Source organism: Lichenostomus cassidix, chromosome 3 (assembly GCF_008360975.1).
Source record: "Lichenostomus cassidix isolate B80296 chromosome 3, HeHo_3.0, whole genome shotgun sequence".
NCBI lineage: Eukaryota > Metazoa > Chordata > Aves > Passeriformes > Meliphagidae > Lichenostomus > Lichenostomus cassidix.
In genome coordinates this window covers 92,497,678-92,514,077 of record NC_139483.1, presented here as the reverse complement: position 1 = coordinate 92,514,077, position 16,400 = coordinate 92,497,678, and the positions used below count along the sequence as shown (strand labels likewise).

Genomic DNA, 16,400 nt, shown 5'->3' with positions numbered 1-16,400 from the left:
AATGAACAAGGAACATCAAATACAGCTTCTGAAAGAGCTTTTCTGCTGTGGCACTTCTGCAGTCCTCCCATCTGGGACCTGAGGATCCCAGACTTGTCACAGCTCCTGATAGCTGGACTAGTCATTTCACAAAACCAAAACAGAATTAAAAGATTTTTCTAATGTTATTTTTTCGCCTTAATTCATAACCACTGAATTACCACTTTTCACTATATTTTTAAAACAGGGTCTTAAGCACTTCCTTTTATATATATATATGTTTAAATATTGCTTTCATGGCACATTCTAACTTCAAAAAAAGTCAGTCTGAAATTTTGATAAGCATTTTGCAGTCAGAGTAAAACATGAGGAGAATTGCAGTCTTAAAGACATAAAAATATCAGTAATTCTGTTGATTATGAACCCAGAATATCTATTGCAATTGCCTTGCTTGATCATTTATATAATGCTGTTCATGTGACTTCCTTTAAATAATACATATTTGAAATTGACCCTATCTTTTAGGCAGAAAAAGATCTGATTATGATTTTAAAAATAGAGCCATTTTTATAAGAACTGCCCCTTTATCACTGTGTTCCTGATGAACATCTGAGTGCCATATTTAATAGCAGTTTACTTTAGTACCATTTCAAACCCCCAGTAAAATATTTTGGTAATCTTACTGCAAGAGCATAAAGAATACTTACAGTCTCTAATGGACTTTTCATTAATTAAGACTGAATTATTCCTTATTTCCTAATACAGTGGTTCTGTAATTTTCAATCAGATAGTTGTTATTGTCTTTGTCTTTATATATTTTTGTGTACTTGGATTTCCTGATAATGGCTTTGTTTGGAGTAAAAAAGTTTTTACTTTAAAAAAAAACCAGAGAAAGACACAAATCACTGAGAGAATTCCTGAAAATAATGACAAATTTTGTACTGAAAAATGCAAGATCATTAAATTTACCATACAGTATGCAATTGTAGGCAGAAGAGAGACTGTGGATTATTGGCTGTTGGATTTTTTTGTTCTTTTTCCCCCACATGTTAGAGAATTGATACTGTATCCAGGACTTCAGTGAAGCAACACAAATAAAAATTCAATGTTTTCCAAATAAAATGGTCTTTAATTGTTTTTCTCAGAAAGGACTTCTTCCACCTCCACATTAATACACATTCTTCTGTGCTTCATCTAACTACCAACTCACTTTCTCTCTTTAAAGGATTGTCTATCCCAATTACCATTGACTCTTTTCAGTCTCTCATTAAATTTGGAGCAGGCAATTTAATCAGGTGGTGATCAGTGTGATATTACAGAATGTGACCTTTAGAAAGTGTATCTAACAAATCTGGATATTCTGTTTTACCAAACATACATTTGGTGTTTAGTTAGTTTACAGTTTTCTTTAGGGAAAAAAAAGTGACGCATGGACAGCACTGGTATATATATATTAAAAAAAAAAATTATGTATGTTATTTATCTTTAATTTAAAGTGTTATCTCTTGCATGTCAAGCAAATACGAATTTTCACCCCCCATTTGGACAAGTTTAAATAAATTGTGGAGCTGCCTGAGGATGTGGGACATTGGTACAGCATCATTCTTCAGATTCCACATTCTGCCTGTTTTTCCCCTAGTCAGAGTATCATCTCCATTGCTTGCAGAGAGGAAGCCTCTTGCAGATGGAGTTTTACGTTGTGAGCTGTGACTCAGAGCGTCCCCGTGGGCTGTGGAGCGGAGCTGAGGAGCCTGTGGGAGCTTCAGGAAGCGGAGGGGGTGCTGCAGCCTTCTCCTGGCCTTCTGGGGGCTCCATGGGCTCTGCCGGGGACACAGCAGCTTGATCAGCTTCTAGAGTCCTTTTCTGGAAATCCCTGGAGACTCAGCGTACTGCTCCGCCAAAAAGTGGGCTTAAACTTTGGCCAATATGTAGAGTAGAAAATCTGTGAGGCCAAAATGAGTTTCATTTGGCGTAGCCGGGTTTGGCATGGCAGTGTTGAAGCACACTAAGCCATTCAGTATGATTGCTGCCTGTTGTCACCAGGAGCTGGGAAATCACAAGTACCCTGATACCAATGAGACACTGAAAATTTACTTTGAGTTTAGCAGGTTTGGTCATGTAGTACAACACAAGATCTAAAACAACCGTCTTTTCCATGTATTCAGATCACAAGTCTGGTTGATTTTTTTCATCCCTGTTCATAAGACTACAGACATATATAGTCTTTAAAAATTCTGTAATTTGAAGTCTTAGATTCAAAACCCAAAACCACCTCAGCAGCTCAGATATGTGTTTTTTAATGGATAATCCTGAGCAGCTAAAGCTGCTCACCCATGTGCCATTTGGAAGCTCTACATCTAGATTCTTCATCACACAAGGTGAATTGCAAGGTAGAAAGGTAGGATTTGACTTCTGAGAGGGTGTGTATATTTCTTCTTCTCCTCTAGGACTAAAATAATTGTATGGATGACCTGAGATATAATATCCAGTGTATTTTGTATCTCTATTTTAGACATTAGCATGTTCTGAGGTTCTAAATTTTTTTTCATACTATCTTACATTATGTAGTGCAACATTATTTAGTGTTGCCAACCAGAAAGGAAGGGACGACATCCTCTTCTATGCATGCAGATCTCTGAATTCCTCTAACATAATCCTCATACGTTTTTTCAGCTAGTCTCACATATCTGTATCAGAAATACAAAAGTATTTTTGTCAAGGAGTCAGGGCTACAAGTACATTTGTGAGGAGTAACTTAAAGGTGTTGTTGCAGTTGAGCACTGAATCAATTCCTTGTAGGAAAAAAAAGCAGTTTCATGAGATCAGAATTAACAAAGGTGCACCAATTTCTTCCCTCTGTAGACTAAAGGAATTAACAAAAAAACATTATGCCAATATTTAACATCCCAGTTCTACCCTTTCATATTTCCCAAGTACACATCCAGGAAGAAGATTTTTCAGTTGTCTCTAAGCAACATGTCAGGCAGTGTTGCAATTTTTCATTTGACACTAAAATAATTTATTTCATGTAAATAGTGAAGACACTTATGTTGAATGGTGGATTAGTTTGTAAAAGGCAGAATTATTATTATTTTGACTCCTTACTATGAGTCTCATCTTGGGAGTGCTGCTTGTCAAAAACTCACGTTGAAATGGGAAGAAAAAGATAAGATGAAGAAACAGAATGTTTTTAATATCTTATAGCACCTAAAATTACCATTAATTTTTTTAAAAAAATTGTATTGTGCTCAGTAGAGCATGTTTTTAGGGATGTACCTTTATTCTTATTCAGATATGTCAAGTACTGACTGTTTAACACAAGATGAATTGAAGAAAGGTCTGGAGGGAATTTTACAGATGTCCTAGTCATGAAAAACTTTACAAAAAGCTTGTGAAGCTGCCCACAGATTTGAGGCTGTGAGAAATCTGAAATGCCATGGATGACTATGAAGCTACTTAAAATTTCTGAGGTTAATGGACTGCATGGTAGGGATTATGAGCAACACTTGGCTGCTCTGCTTTCACAAAACAGACTTTCCCTCTTCTAATAATGTTAATTATGAAGCATATGTATTCTGAGACAACATGATGGATGCTATTGTTCCATTTATGAAAACATTTGATGTTTACCAGTGTTGGGCAGCATCTTGCATAATCCTGCTATACTACATTTTCTGTTGTACAAAATACAGTGCTACTGAATATACAGTAAAAAACTATTCCCACTTCAGTTATAATCAGGACACCAAAGTACACCTCATCCCACACCTTCATTATTTTAGAAAATGAGTGATGGCCTTCTTCAGCCTAGTGAGTATTCTTTCTCAAGAAAATCAGTCTGATTTTCAATATCTGAAAGTTTCAAACTTTTACATTTTCTCCAACAGGTCTCCTGTCTTTTATCCCTTGCAGAAGTAATTTGGACTAAACAAAGACATAAGCAGACCTATCAAATGTCTGGTATGAACATAAGAGCTGGTAGATGGCAACAACTATGGACAATAGAGCTCTATGTTCAAAACAGTCTTAACACTTACCTATTCCCATCTTTTTTCCTCTGGGAAATGTAGATGAGAGCCTTTCAGTTTGGTCCTGGATGTGCAAATACAGATATTTTAATAAAGACCACTGAAAATTAGTATTTTTCTGTTCTGGTGTTTTTTTTCTTGTTGCCATGAGCAAATGAAACCAGCAGACAAAGACCTCTTTCACTGACACATGTCAAAAATCTCTTTCTACAGAATGATAAAATTGCATCAAATCTTTGTTGCCTCCATACAGAGAGATATTAGTCTAAGATTTGAATAATTCCTAGAATTTTACTGATGTCCCCTCACCCCCATATTATTGGTGCTGATTGTGTGGGATGTCCTCCACTTCCACTCCACTTTGAACTGATGGAAATGTTTGGAATTGAGAAGGATTTTTCAGTTACTATAATGAGAGCAAAATTTTGAATGCAGAAGAGATTGGCTACCCCTCACTACTTTAGAAATTGAAGATCCCTTGTTCTCTGATTTGTAAATCTTAACAGATTCTATCAGGTTCAAAGCTTAAGTAAAGTACATATTCTAAAAGTTTTGTCATTTGAGCTGCATTTAGCCATTTCTGAAATCTTGTGAATAAAACATTCCCTGCCTCTCTCTTACAAGCAAGGAAGCATTGATTTGGAGACAAGTGCTTGAAGATGTGCTCTACTGTTCATCACTAAGGTACTAAATTACTGAAAGCCCTATAATGTTTCTCTCCCTCATGCCCATGCCTAACAAACTGTTTTATAGAAGGTTTAAATTATTCATATTGCAAGAGTAAAGTTCACAGCTACTACTCCGCTCCTTATTTGGCTGCTGGATAAAATTCTCTCCCCACAGTGGTGGACACACTAATTACACGTTAGCAGATTGGATTAAAGACATACCTCACGAAAATGGTGGATATAGAAGAAGTGAAAATAAAAGCTCAGAAAAACTTGGAAACTTTTGATGTTAAGTACGCCTAAAGCACTGCAATTGAGGAAGAACCCCATTGGGTGTTCCTTATGTTCTCAGTGAATATTTAGTTTTGACTTCCTTTGAATGATCTGTCTGCAAAGGAAAAAAGCAACCAAAATGAAGGCTTTGTTTAGTGAACGGAGAAGTATCTTTGAGCCTTTTACATACAAACCTTTTGAAAATGTCTTTTTAATCCACAGTTCTATTTTGGTTTGGACTTAGTTTTCTGTGGCACATCTTTAAAGTTGTTTTGAGTTAGGAATACATGTATATTTAGCTTAGTAGTGCTGAAGATTACCCTATTTCTGGTGGTCTGTGCAAGATGGATCCAGTTCCTGAAAAACACCTTTCTAATAGACAGAAATCTATCCAGCTTTATTATTTTCAGAAAAAGATTGTTTTCTGAGTCCAGTAAGGCTTGTCTTGCCACCTCATTTAGAAGGGTGACCCCATTAACCCTCTTGATTTGGGAAGTATGAACAAAGGCTACTGCTGCTGTGAGTGCTTTTTTTCATAGAGTGCTAAGAGTCTCCAAAGTGCAGGCTTACTATCCTTTCATTTTTACTGTAAGTAGATGTGCTCTTTAATGGGGCTCTGTGGGAGAAAAGAAAATCCCTTTTCAAATCCCATTAGTCCACAGCTTCTGCAGCTATCCAGCCCCCATCTGGACTGGGAACCATCCTGCATGCCCTGGGGTCTGTGGCAGCTGTGACCAACACAATGGAATGGAATGGAGCAGAAGCATAGATTATTTTGATTGAAAGGGATCTACAATGATCACCTAGTTCAACTGTTTAACCAATTCAGGGCTCACCAAAAGTTAAAGGAGTTATTAAGCACAAGCTTGTTACTAAGGACCTGTGTACCTACATGCATGCAACCTGTATACTTTCCTCATGAACTCCTTGAAGCCAAACAGAATATGACTGAAATTCTTCTTTGGAGGCATGAAAAGGCAATTATAAAAATGGGGGAATAACAAAGCATTTGTTAGAACCCTGGGATGTAAATTTTGTGACCATTAAAATGGTCATATGTAGCCTTTTTTCCCCTCCCTGTTGGCTGTATTGCACATATTGTCACTGCAGCTCACGTTCAGAGACTGTTGTGTACCTAATGCTTCACAGTCACTCTGAAGTCATCACTAAGAGTTGAACCTAGAAAGTTTTATGAATTTGTGTCAATGAATTCAAGAAGGCTATGCTAGGCCCAGATGTGTTTGGTGTTAAGACTGATGTTTAGGAAAAATCCTGTCGAAGAAGGTCATTCTGCTGTCCTGTGCTAAGCAGAATTAACTATTAATGTTCAATGTGAGGATTCAGAAATGAGCTATTTGTTAAGAAATGTAGAAGCACGCCTAATCATTTAGTACTTTTTGAATTTTAGGAAATTATATGGTAAGAAAAAGATTAAATTCTTACTGCTATCAGCACAGAAGTATAATGTAATATGCCATTAATTTACCTCATTTGATGGGTTTTTAAAATTTCTATCTTAGAAGCCAGTGATGTGAGACTTGTTTTCTGTGCTACCTTCTGTTGGATCCTTAGTCTGACGAACTGTAAGACTCTGGGTCATGATAAAGTCACTGAGCTCTTCTTAGTAGCTAGAAAGTCTGTAATTTTCTTCTGTATCTATCTCACAAAGTCACCCAGGAGGCAAGAACAAGGTCTCCCAGTTGGCAGCTGGTTCCCTGGCATCTGTTCTGGTTCAGGATGCTACAGGATTTGTACTGGGATTAGCTCAATTGGTTAGAGCCTGGTACTAATAACACCAGGGTTGGGTGTTCAATCCCTGTCTAGGCCATTCACTTAAGAGTTGGACTCAGTGATCCTTGTGGGTCCCTTCCAAATCAGAATATTCCATGGTTCTGAACTAAAAATGCTCTTCTGGAGCAGGAGTTGTCACAGCTGTCCTTACCTAGGTTTTCCAGCAAGGTCTATATGTGAAAGGATTTGATTCTCTAGTTCTTGGAAATATATAGCCTCTCCAAACATCCATCTCCCCTCCTATGAAATAGCAATAAAAAGAATATATTCACAGTGATATTTCAGGGGTTAAGTAATTAATGTGTTGAGTAGCTTAATGCAGAAGCACTTTGTATGATTAAGTACTGATGTACTTAATTAGTTTAGGAATTTGATAATGTTCTTTGTGGGCTCCTGCTGTGGTTCATTTAGAACAATTCTGCATGGCCTTCCCATGGGAGTATAAAGGATGTTGTGGCCAGAACACAACTACAGCCCTTGTTTTAGTCCCAACAAAAGAAACGGGACACATTAGCTATTAGGGAATTTCACTTTGTAAAAATATTGGAACCCAGAGGAAATACTAATACTGTTGGGCAGGGCTTTGCACATGACTGTTCACGATTCAATGGTAAGTACCTCTTTTCCTAGCACTCTTCTTGATCCTTGGTGCTAATAGTTTACAAGCCTGTCCTAAATTATACCTGCTATAATTCCTGGTATATAGTCCTGAAATAAAGTTTGGAAGGATTTTACCAGGTCTCCCCATGTAGTTCTTTGCTCCATTTGGGCTACTTGGGAAATGCCAAAGAGACGCAGAGAGAGTCAGGCCCAATACCTGAATCTAACTGCAGAAATAAAAATGGTTGTGCAGGTTTGTACAACTACACAATCATGGCTTCGTTTCCCAAGCTGCTCTGCTCACTGAACATTCCAGATGTGGCACTGCTTAGAAATGCAGTGGTGACTGCAAAATGGCTGCTAATCACACCAAGAGCAAGGAGGCACCACTGTCCTTGTACATCTCAGGCATAAAGAGAACTCTTTGGTAAACATATCTGCTCTTCAACAAATGAAAGATAGAGTTGCAGTCCCTTGCGTGATAGACTCAAGTAATCCTTGCTAATGCCAAACTCAGATTTTGGGGACAGCAGCCTTCAATTACAGGGGCAAATATACATTTGGATATGAAGAGTAGACAGTGAAGTGTAACATTTGGTGAGAGAATACTGCCTGTCCTATTTTTTCTACAACTTAAAGAGAAAAACAAAGAGATTCTTGATACAATGCAGATGTATCTCTTTCAAACTGATAAACTTTTGAAAACTGGTAATGCTTTCCACCTTGAGGCCACTACACTTTCAAAAGTCTCAAGTATTTTAGCCACAGTGATAGTTCCCTAATGTCTGAGAATCATGACTAGCTGTAGGTGGGTAGTCACCTTGGAGCTTTAGACTTGGCCTGTTCATCTATGGAAACACTGAAACTCATCTCTGCTTTTAACTTCTGTCTACTTTCTATTGGTATACTTGCCCTTATCTTCAGCTGTTAGCTCTGTTCTTTGTGACTAGTGTGATGGAGCCTGATTTCAGATTGTGGCTTCTAGATGCTATGGAAATAGAAATAAATACTTTAACTTTTTTTTTTTTTTAAATTTCATATTATATAAGTGCATTAGTAACAATGCATGGCACAGGGAATGCAGTAATTGAATGTGCTGTGCAGAGCTTACTCTTTGTTGCTTAGCAATTAAATGTATGCACGTAGCAGCAGCACTGACAGAAATGCTAATAAAAAGTGACAAGTTATATCTCCAGAAAAAATTACACAATTAAGAAAAAAATATCTGTCAAGATACAGGAGCAACAGCAAATGGTACATATGGATAGATCGTGTCCCTCCTGAAAGCAGGATCTTCAGGTACTGACCACTAGAGGGGCTGAGATGATGGAAATAGAAGGTATCCACATTTATAGCATGGGCTACAGACACACAGTTGTGCAAACATCATGGTAAGGCTTTCTGTTGTTGTTGTTGTTGTTCCTTTATTATTTGTACTTATTTTTATCCATAAAGTGTCTAGAAACATGTTCTGTTTCCTTTGTTTCATTTTTCTCCTCGGTGTTCAGGTTTGCTGATTTTTCGCAGCGTTTCTTTCTATTGAATTTCTGACTTTCCTAGCAGATCCTTGTGTCACAGTATAAGGTTTTATTTACATAACGTGATGCAATCTATCGTGTTAATGTAAATAGAATTATCTATAAAACTGGTTCTTTAAGAATACTAAACTGCTTCTATTTATTTATTTATTGTTTATTTTTAATTCAGAACAAACATGAAGCAGAGGAACTGCACTGTAGGCTGCAATTCTCAAAAAAGCCCAGCATTTAAAGACTCCTTTCTTTGTGGGATTTCTATGTTTAACCTTTCGCTCCTTCTCTCTCATGTTTAATCTTCCTCCAAAATCTGTGTCACTTGCGCTGTGCTCAGGTAGTGCATTGTTTCTTGGACAGACGAGTTAATACTGATTATACACATGATCTGCTGTGGATAAACACAGTTATCAAGGGTTTTTCAGAGCTTTTTCCAAACCGGCTTGACAAATTGTTGCATGAATTTTTTCATTACATTTAAAGAGTCATTTACAGGTACAAAGTAATTGCTCTTAACTTGTTTATTAATATCTGTGGCATTTAGAAAATATTTCTAGTTATGTGGAGGATTTAAATAGTTTTTCTTTTAATAATTCTTTCCGGCATTTTAGAGCTTTTCCTCATTAGATTTCTCCTCACCAAAGTGCTGATTCTGCACTTGACAGTCTGCCTGCATAGTGAATTGCAGGATCTGGGCCCAATTTTGATCTATTTATATTATAGTCCATTTCATTTTAACTGAATGCAAGTACTAATTTGGCTGTACTTGCTTTCAGCATTATCTCAAGTTGTGCCAAATCATCAGACAGTCCATTTGGAGTTTGGCGGGCTTTGCTGAAGCGCCTACATTTTTGGTCAAGTGCTATTGAAAAAATGCTATTTATCAGACAAAAGTAGCCTAACTCTTGGCTTGGTTCAAGAATTCCAGGTCTTTATCCCCAGATTTAGCAAATAAGCTGGATTCTGAATCAGTGCAGGTTGTGTTCTGTGTTAACAAAATGAATCAGGCTTCTTTTAATTCATGCACTATACCTCTTCAGAAATAAAAATGAAAACACACAGTAAAAATATTAGTTAAAAATTGGAACATTACTTGACTTTTTCCTGCTGCCTTCCTTATGACTGTATTCATAGAACAGTAATCGAGATAACTCTGCACGCAGAGCAATCCTGTCGTATGATGCAAGCAGAAAAAGGCTATTCAAAGAGAATTTTTTGAGCTAGTCCACCTTATGTTCACTTCATTTGTTCTGTATTTTTCAAAAAAGGGGCTTTTTTAGCATTAGTTAAGCAGGCAGAAATTATCTCATACAGATGAAACTATATTGCAACCCCAAACTAGCAAGGGTGAGGAAATGATAGTGTAAGATAGGAAGGAGAAGAGCAGCAGATCATTGTGCTGAAATACCTTGCATTTGGTTGTGATCTTTTTAACAAGATGTTTTAGAACTAGTTCAGAACATTGAATCAAACATCCAGAAAAGGTAAGGTTTGAATCCACTGGGATGATATAAACCAAAATTTTCCTCTTCTTCCTACTCTAGTAAACGCTATGATGGCAAAATAAACTTTGAGAGAATCACTTTGATTTGTGAAATACTTTTCTCCAAAGGCTGCATTTTGAAAGCTAATTCCAAATAAGCCCATTGCAGAAGTGTGCATATGTGTGCATATATAATACAAAGGGAAAAAGCAAATGCTTCATAGAAATGTCTGCTTAAATGTCTGCCTGAAAATGTATGCAGTATATTCTTTTTTAAGTAGCCTCCTCCTGGTAGTACCTTCACTCAGATTCTCACCATTCCCATACAGTGTGCTGTAAATACCCTGTGAGAATGACTAGCAGGGAGGATGATCTTGCATAACAGGCAGCTGACTAATTTAGACCAGGAACATTGATCTACAATGACTGAAATAGTCTCAGTCTTGTTCCGATTTCGACATTTGAAGTTTTGGCATCACTTTCATGGATACTTGTGTTGTTCAGTCTCCGGAAGTCACTGTTCATATATTTTACCATTTTCAGGTAAAGCAAGAGAGAGCTAAGACTTTCCAAATATAAAAAAAAAAGGTAGGATTTTGTGTATCATATATGTTCCTGACACACAGAAAAGGCTATGTTAAATTTTTGTGAACTATCACTGCCCTATCCACTTCTTTAACATATACCATAATAGGCACTTTTCTCCATCTTTCTCAGCATGCTACTTTGCCCTCCATATTTTATTCACCTTTCTGAGCACTGTATCTTGACCTAAGCTGTTCTTTTATCCAATTACATTAATTCATGTTTTCATGAAAAGACTGCCTCCAAAAACTTACTGCAATAATGAAAGTCTGAGGTCCATCTCCCACCTGTATTTTCTTCAGTTTTGGGCCACCCAGGTAAAGCCTGGGACTGTGGGGTATGTTTCAAAGGTACACTAATTGTGCAGTTTCTGTGGCTGCCTAGGACACTGTTTTTTGAGACATTGATTTAAATCAGTGCTGGACACTGCAAAGCCAAGCACCGCAAAGAGGCAGGACTTGCTTGAGTACTGGTCTGTTCTGGGTCTGAAGCCAAGGGACGAAGCTGAGCTTGCAAGGTGGGAATGTCTTTGAGCATAAGTGATTGCTAATCACTGGAGCCTCTTGGAGGTCAGCTCTGATGTTTTCATTTGATTGATAATCAAGTCTTCCCATGGGTGTTTGTGCATATCCAGTGCCATTGTATGTGTACATATTTGCAAACATATGTGAGAGACCACTGGGGTTCTCCTTTGACTCAACTGAGCTTTCTCTCCATCCATGCTCTTGCACTTCTCTTAGAAGAGACCTTAAAAAACTTCCAATGGGCTATTATGCATGTGCTACATAAATAGACGTACATCTTATATTCTTTGCTACCACAAAAATATGAGTCATCGCTGCAAGTAATTTTGTTTTGAGTAACAGCAAACTGGATCTGAATTCCTAAAGTAGGAAGAAGTCAGGGAAGAAATTACTGTGTAGTTTGCTAGTTTTGTTTTAAGCAATCAATCCTGTAAAATAAACAATGAATCCTGTAAATAAACAATGCTTCATGAAATATGTGCCCTTAAAAGAAACCCAAAACCTAACCTAGAACTGTAAAATATATTGCCTCTGCATCTGTTCATTTAGATTTGTATTCTTATTGCAAAAATACATCTAAAATTAATAAAACACAGAAAAAGAATAGGTTAAGAAAGGAGCAGACATTTGTGCAATTGATTTCTATAGGAAACGGAGAATTCTTTTTCTCTCTTCCCTCACTCCCCAATGTGTAATGCTTACACTAATCAGCTCACCAGTTTTAATCTTAACTACTTATACCTATCTTGCAGAATATATCATTATGGAAAAGGTAAACTTGTTTGAATACAAATTTTCTTCCTCACTAACAAACACCAGAAAAAAGTGATGGGTAAAATTTAGGACACTATTGTATAATAAATGAGTAATCTGAGAAAATGTAATGCATAGACAACAGTCTCTTCTTGCTGTGCTGTTGCTCAGATACACAGCTTGTCTGAATCTAAACATACTGATTTATAAAAAGTGCATATTTGGTGATACAAACCCACAAGCCTGAAAAACAGTGAACAGGAAGAATTATATTGATATAACTGGTGGTGCCTATTTGAAAAAGCCCTTTTAGGAGAACAGTGAGCTACAGTGGAGTTAAGCTTTTAAAGTTACATTGTAATACGTTTTGGCCTGTGACTGGGAAAAAAGGGCATTTAGAGACATCTACTCAAAGGCTTTTTTTTTCTTGATCGGTGCAGAAGAGGAACTCTTCGGTGAGAATATCTGGGCACAGAGCCCACACCCCAGCAATGGAGAGGATGAAGTTACACTTGTTTATAATTTTTAAAGTGTATGGTTTGGTGCTCCCAGGCTCCTTATCGGTATTAGTATGTGGCTGGAGATATTTGTTAATTGATGGACAGAAAAGAATAGCTTAATCTTTGTTCAATGAAGAAGGCCTTTGCATCTTAAAGGATTATAAATGTTCTCTTTGATAATCTCATTTTTTTAAACATTTCTTTAACTTCATATTAACTACTGGTGCTCTGATTGATACTGAATATAGATGTGTTTATCAAGATATTAGTGGGAAATACTCTGTATTTCTTATGAGACACTAGTGGTAAAGGAGTACAGGAACCCTTTTCCTGTGGGACCCATTCTTGCCATTAGAATGACAGTAAGCCTTCAATCTGTGTCATTTTATGGATGCCGCAGGATCGATCTGACAGGCTTGGTGCGGGAGACCATTCAAACCAAGAGCTGGGCTTCAGGGAAAGCTTGGTTTTATTTCCAACTGCTCAGCCTTTGCAGAAGGTGAGGTGGATGGAGCTTGCTCCTTTCTGCTGGACATCCCTGCCAAGAAGACAACAGCTCAGAGTGCTATTTTGAGTCGGTGCTGACTTGTGGAGAAAGACTATTTCAGTCGCAATGATGCCATTTCACCAGCTCAGGGGATATTTGCCTCTAGATGGAGCCGTCCACTTGTGTTACAGCAGCGCTGGCTAAAGCAGAGAGGCTCAAAGGTGCAGTGCTGCTCCTGGAAAGCTGCTCAGCAGAGCCCTGCAGCCAAGCAGGTGCCCAGCTCAAGCTTGGCACTGTGTGACAACAACAAACTCTCCTCTGCTCGTCTTAGAGCAGACATGGGGATGGCAGAATGGGCTGCAGGGCAGACCTCCCTATTTACAGCAAAGCCTTTTGTCCCTTCTCCAATCCCTGGCTATTTTCTTGCAGGCTTTCTCTGGTCCCTCTTCTTGGTCACCCCTTGCAGCTCACTTTGTGTCTTGGCATCTTCCAGGCCTACAGAAATCACTTGCTCCTCAGCATCTTCATTATCTCCTTAAATCCATCCTCCAGCTATGTTCTGTAAGAGTCACTTTTTAATAGCTGTGTTTTCTTTATACTGTGTACTCAGTTGCTGTGATTGTGAATCTGCACTATATTTGTCTGTGTTTTAGGTAAAGTCAGGGCATGTCTTCTATGTACCTCTATGCAGATTGGAATGATTTCTAAAGCATAATTTGTAGCTTTACAGGTCATTTGATCCCAAACAGATTAATTTAATCTGAGCAAGGTCTGTGCTTGTCTTAAATAATGTCCCATTATAAATTATCTTATTTGTGGGTTAAGATACTCTGCCATAGCTTGTAATGCTGCAGCTGAACCCCTGTATGAGGCTGTATGTAGAGCTGACTTCTTGGTTCCCAAAAAGCTGGGGCTGTGAATTTGCATTGTAGTGGGTATATGCGTTCCCAAACAGAAGAAAATGCGTTTCTGTGCCAACCAGCTTGTAACATATTTTAAGTAGCATGATGTGACATACTTAATAGTTAGCATACAGAGGTCACTTTATTTTTTGGCACTTCTCCCAGGAAATAAGACAGGAGCACAAGTAAGTAGGCAAGCGTAACAGAAAACAGCTTAAAAGTCAGAGTGGCACTCCACCAATAAATATCAGCCTTTTGGTGTACTCTCCTTCCACAGTTGCCCAAGTTTTATAAGCTCCCACTAAAATGCTATTCTGCTTTTGTCAAAACCTGGACACATGTGCATTTACTAAGACTTCATCAGAAGGAAAATCTTTATCACATTCTCATTTATATAGAAAAATTTTGAGCAGAGAATTGTTCAATATTTTCTATGACTTATATAGAAAATGCTGACTATTTTAAACCAACAGCTGAATCCTGTGAACTTCTAGGAAGTGCTTTCCTCCTCCTTTAATGTATCTAGGTGCCATACATGGAAATGATATGTGAAAAAGTAACTACTGCTGATTTGTTTTTCATGTGACATTTAATATATTAGCAAGAGTTTGTTCTCATGAAAGTGAGGGTTTACAAGGAAAAACTTTCTTCTTCAGTTTGGTTTAAGAAACTAATATTATGATAGGCAATATTCTGGGTTCTTACATGTTGGACATCTGGTATGAAGGGTCAAGGGCAATTTGCATATCTATCTTTTAAGAAAATATTTATGATTTTGGGAAAGCTCCATCTGTGAGTATTGGGGATATTGTTTGAGTCCTTGAGGCTGGCAATGTAGATTATGTAGATTTGGGTGTCTAGGGGACTATATATCCTACCTCAGCAGCAGGAATATACCTCTGATGGCACTACTTCTACACAAACCACAGCTCCTGATTCTTGCTGAAGGTTTCAAGTATTTTACCTGCATGTCCTGTATGCAGTGAGCACTCTGCTCTTCCTGGAAAAGGCAAAAAGGGGTCTCAGTGAAGGGACCTCATTGAGTGTATTGAAGAGTAGTATTAAGAATTTTCAACTAAGGGGAATGTCAGCAAAATCACATATAGGAAAAATAAAGGGAAGTAACTGAACTGATAAAGAGTATATTGATCTGTCAAATATGTCACACTAAAAGCAACTATCTGTACACTAAAAGCAACTATCTGTAAGGAAGTATTGTGGTGAAAAGACAAAATATAGGCTACTTGTATGTAGAACTGGCAATGGTGGTTCAGGCAGCTTTTCAAAATAACAGGCAATAGCAGGGAGCAAAATCACCCAGCATGCTGGGAGGAACTTAAATAGAAAGCTATCTGAAGTAAAAGGATAAAACTAAGAAATGTTTTAAATGACTGTTGAAGACACAGCCACTGAAAAGAATTTTAAAGAATTTGGTATACCGAGTGACAGTGAGATCAGGAAATATTACGGATTCTAGCCAGTTTGACATTTATATAAGAATACTGAAAGAAAGAATCATGCTGATTACTGTAAGATAAAGCAAAAGAAAACAAAATTAGTTTTACATATAGATATTCCTTATTATAGTAGATAGGGAACCTAATCACAGAAGATGAACTTTAAATTTTCTTAGTATTGAAAAAATTTACAATAATACTAAGCATAATCATATGAATTTGGCTTGGTAAATCTTCAGCTTGTGCCTTACATCTGGCATCCTGTAAAGTGTTCTAGGTTTCAGCTTTGCACTGGCCAAGAGCAGACAGCATTTCCACATACATTGCTGAAGCTGGGGGTCTACAAATCATTTCCATCACAAAGTTTCTCCTGCAATACTTTTTCTTATATTCAGATGTGTAATAGTATAGCTCAGCTCAGAGTTTTTACTTAAAAAGATAAAAGGAACACAGCTAAAAGACTTATAAACCAAAGAGATTGTTTTTTTTGTCTGAATAATTTTGGTGCATTTGGTGAATTTTAATGCATATGGAAATGAGAGATCTTATTGGAGGCAAAGAAAGTGTAGGCAGTAACCATAGTGACTTCTACACATATCAGCTTTTCCAGTGTGCTTCAGTTCTAGACTGCAAAATCCTGGATATCAAACATTTGCAGGTCCTTTCTGGGCAATCACAATGAAGGGTTGATGCAGGGATGTTATTGTCCTTTCACAGAAGACTAGAAACACAGGCACAAAACAGTCATTTGCCAAGTTTCTAGCTGAGGTCAAATCTAAATTATGAAAGCATCAAAGGGTGCCACTGTGAATATTAATGTTATTGATGATGTTTTTCC

General features: G+C 37.5%; 1 protein-coding gene across 9 annotated transcripts in view; it reads left to right on the top strand.

The window, feature by feature from the left end:
- The window catches only part of DLGAP2 (DLG associated protein 2), a 460,234-nt gene that overhangs the window by 107,920 nt on the left and 335,914 nt on the right, over positions 1-16,400 (top strand). For 4 of the 9 annotated variants that reach the window (XM_085056718.1, XM_085056715.1, XM_085056714.1 and 1 more), the window contains exon 1: positions 8,586-8,730. The exons of the other annotated variants lie outside the window; for them this stretch is intronic. The gene's annotated coding sequence lies outside the window, so the exon portion shown is untranslated. Of the gene's footprint in view, positions 1-8,585; positions 8,731-16,400 lie in introns of those variants that run through there. 9 annotated transcript variants of the gene reach the window in all.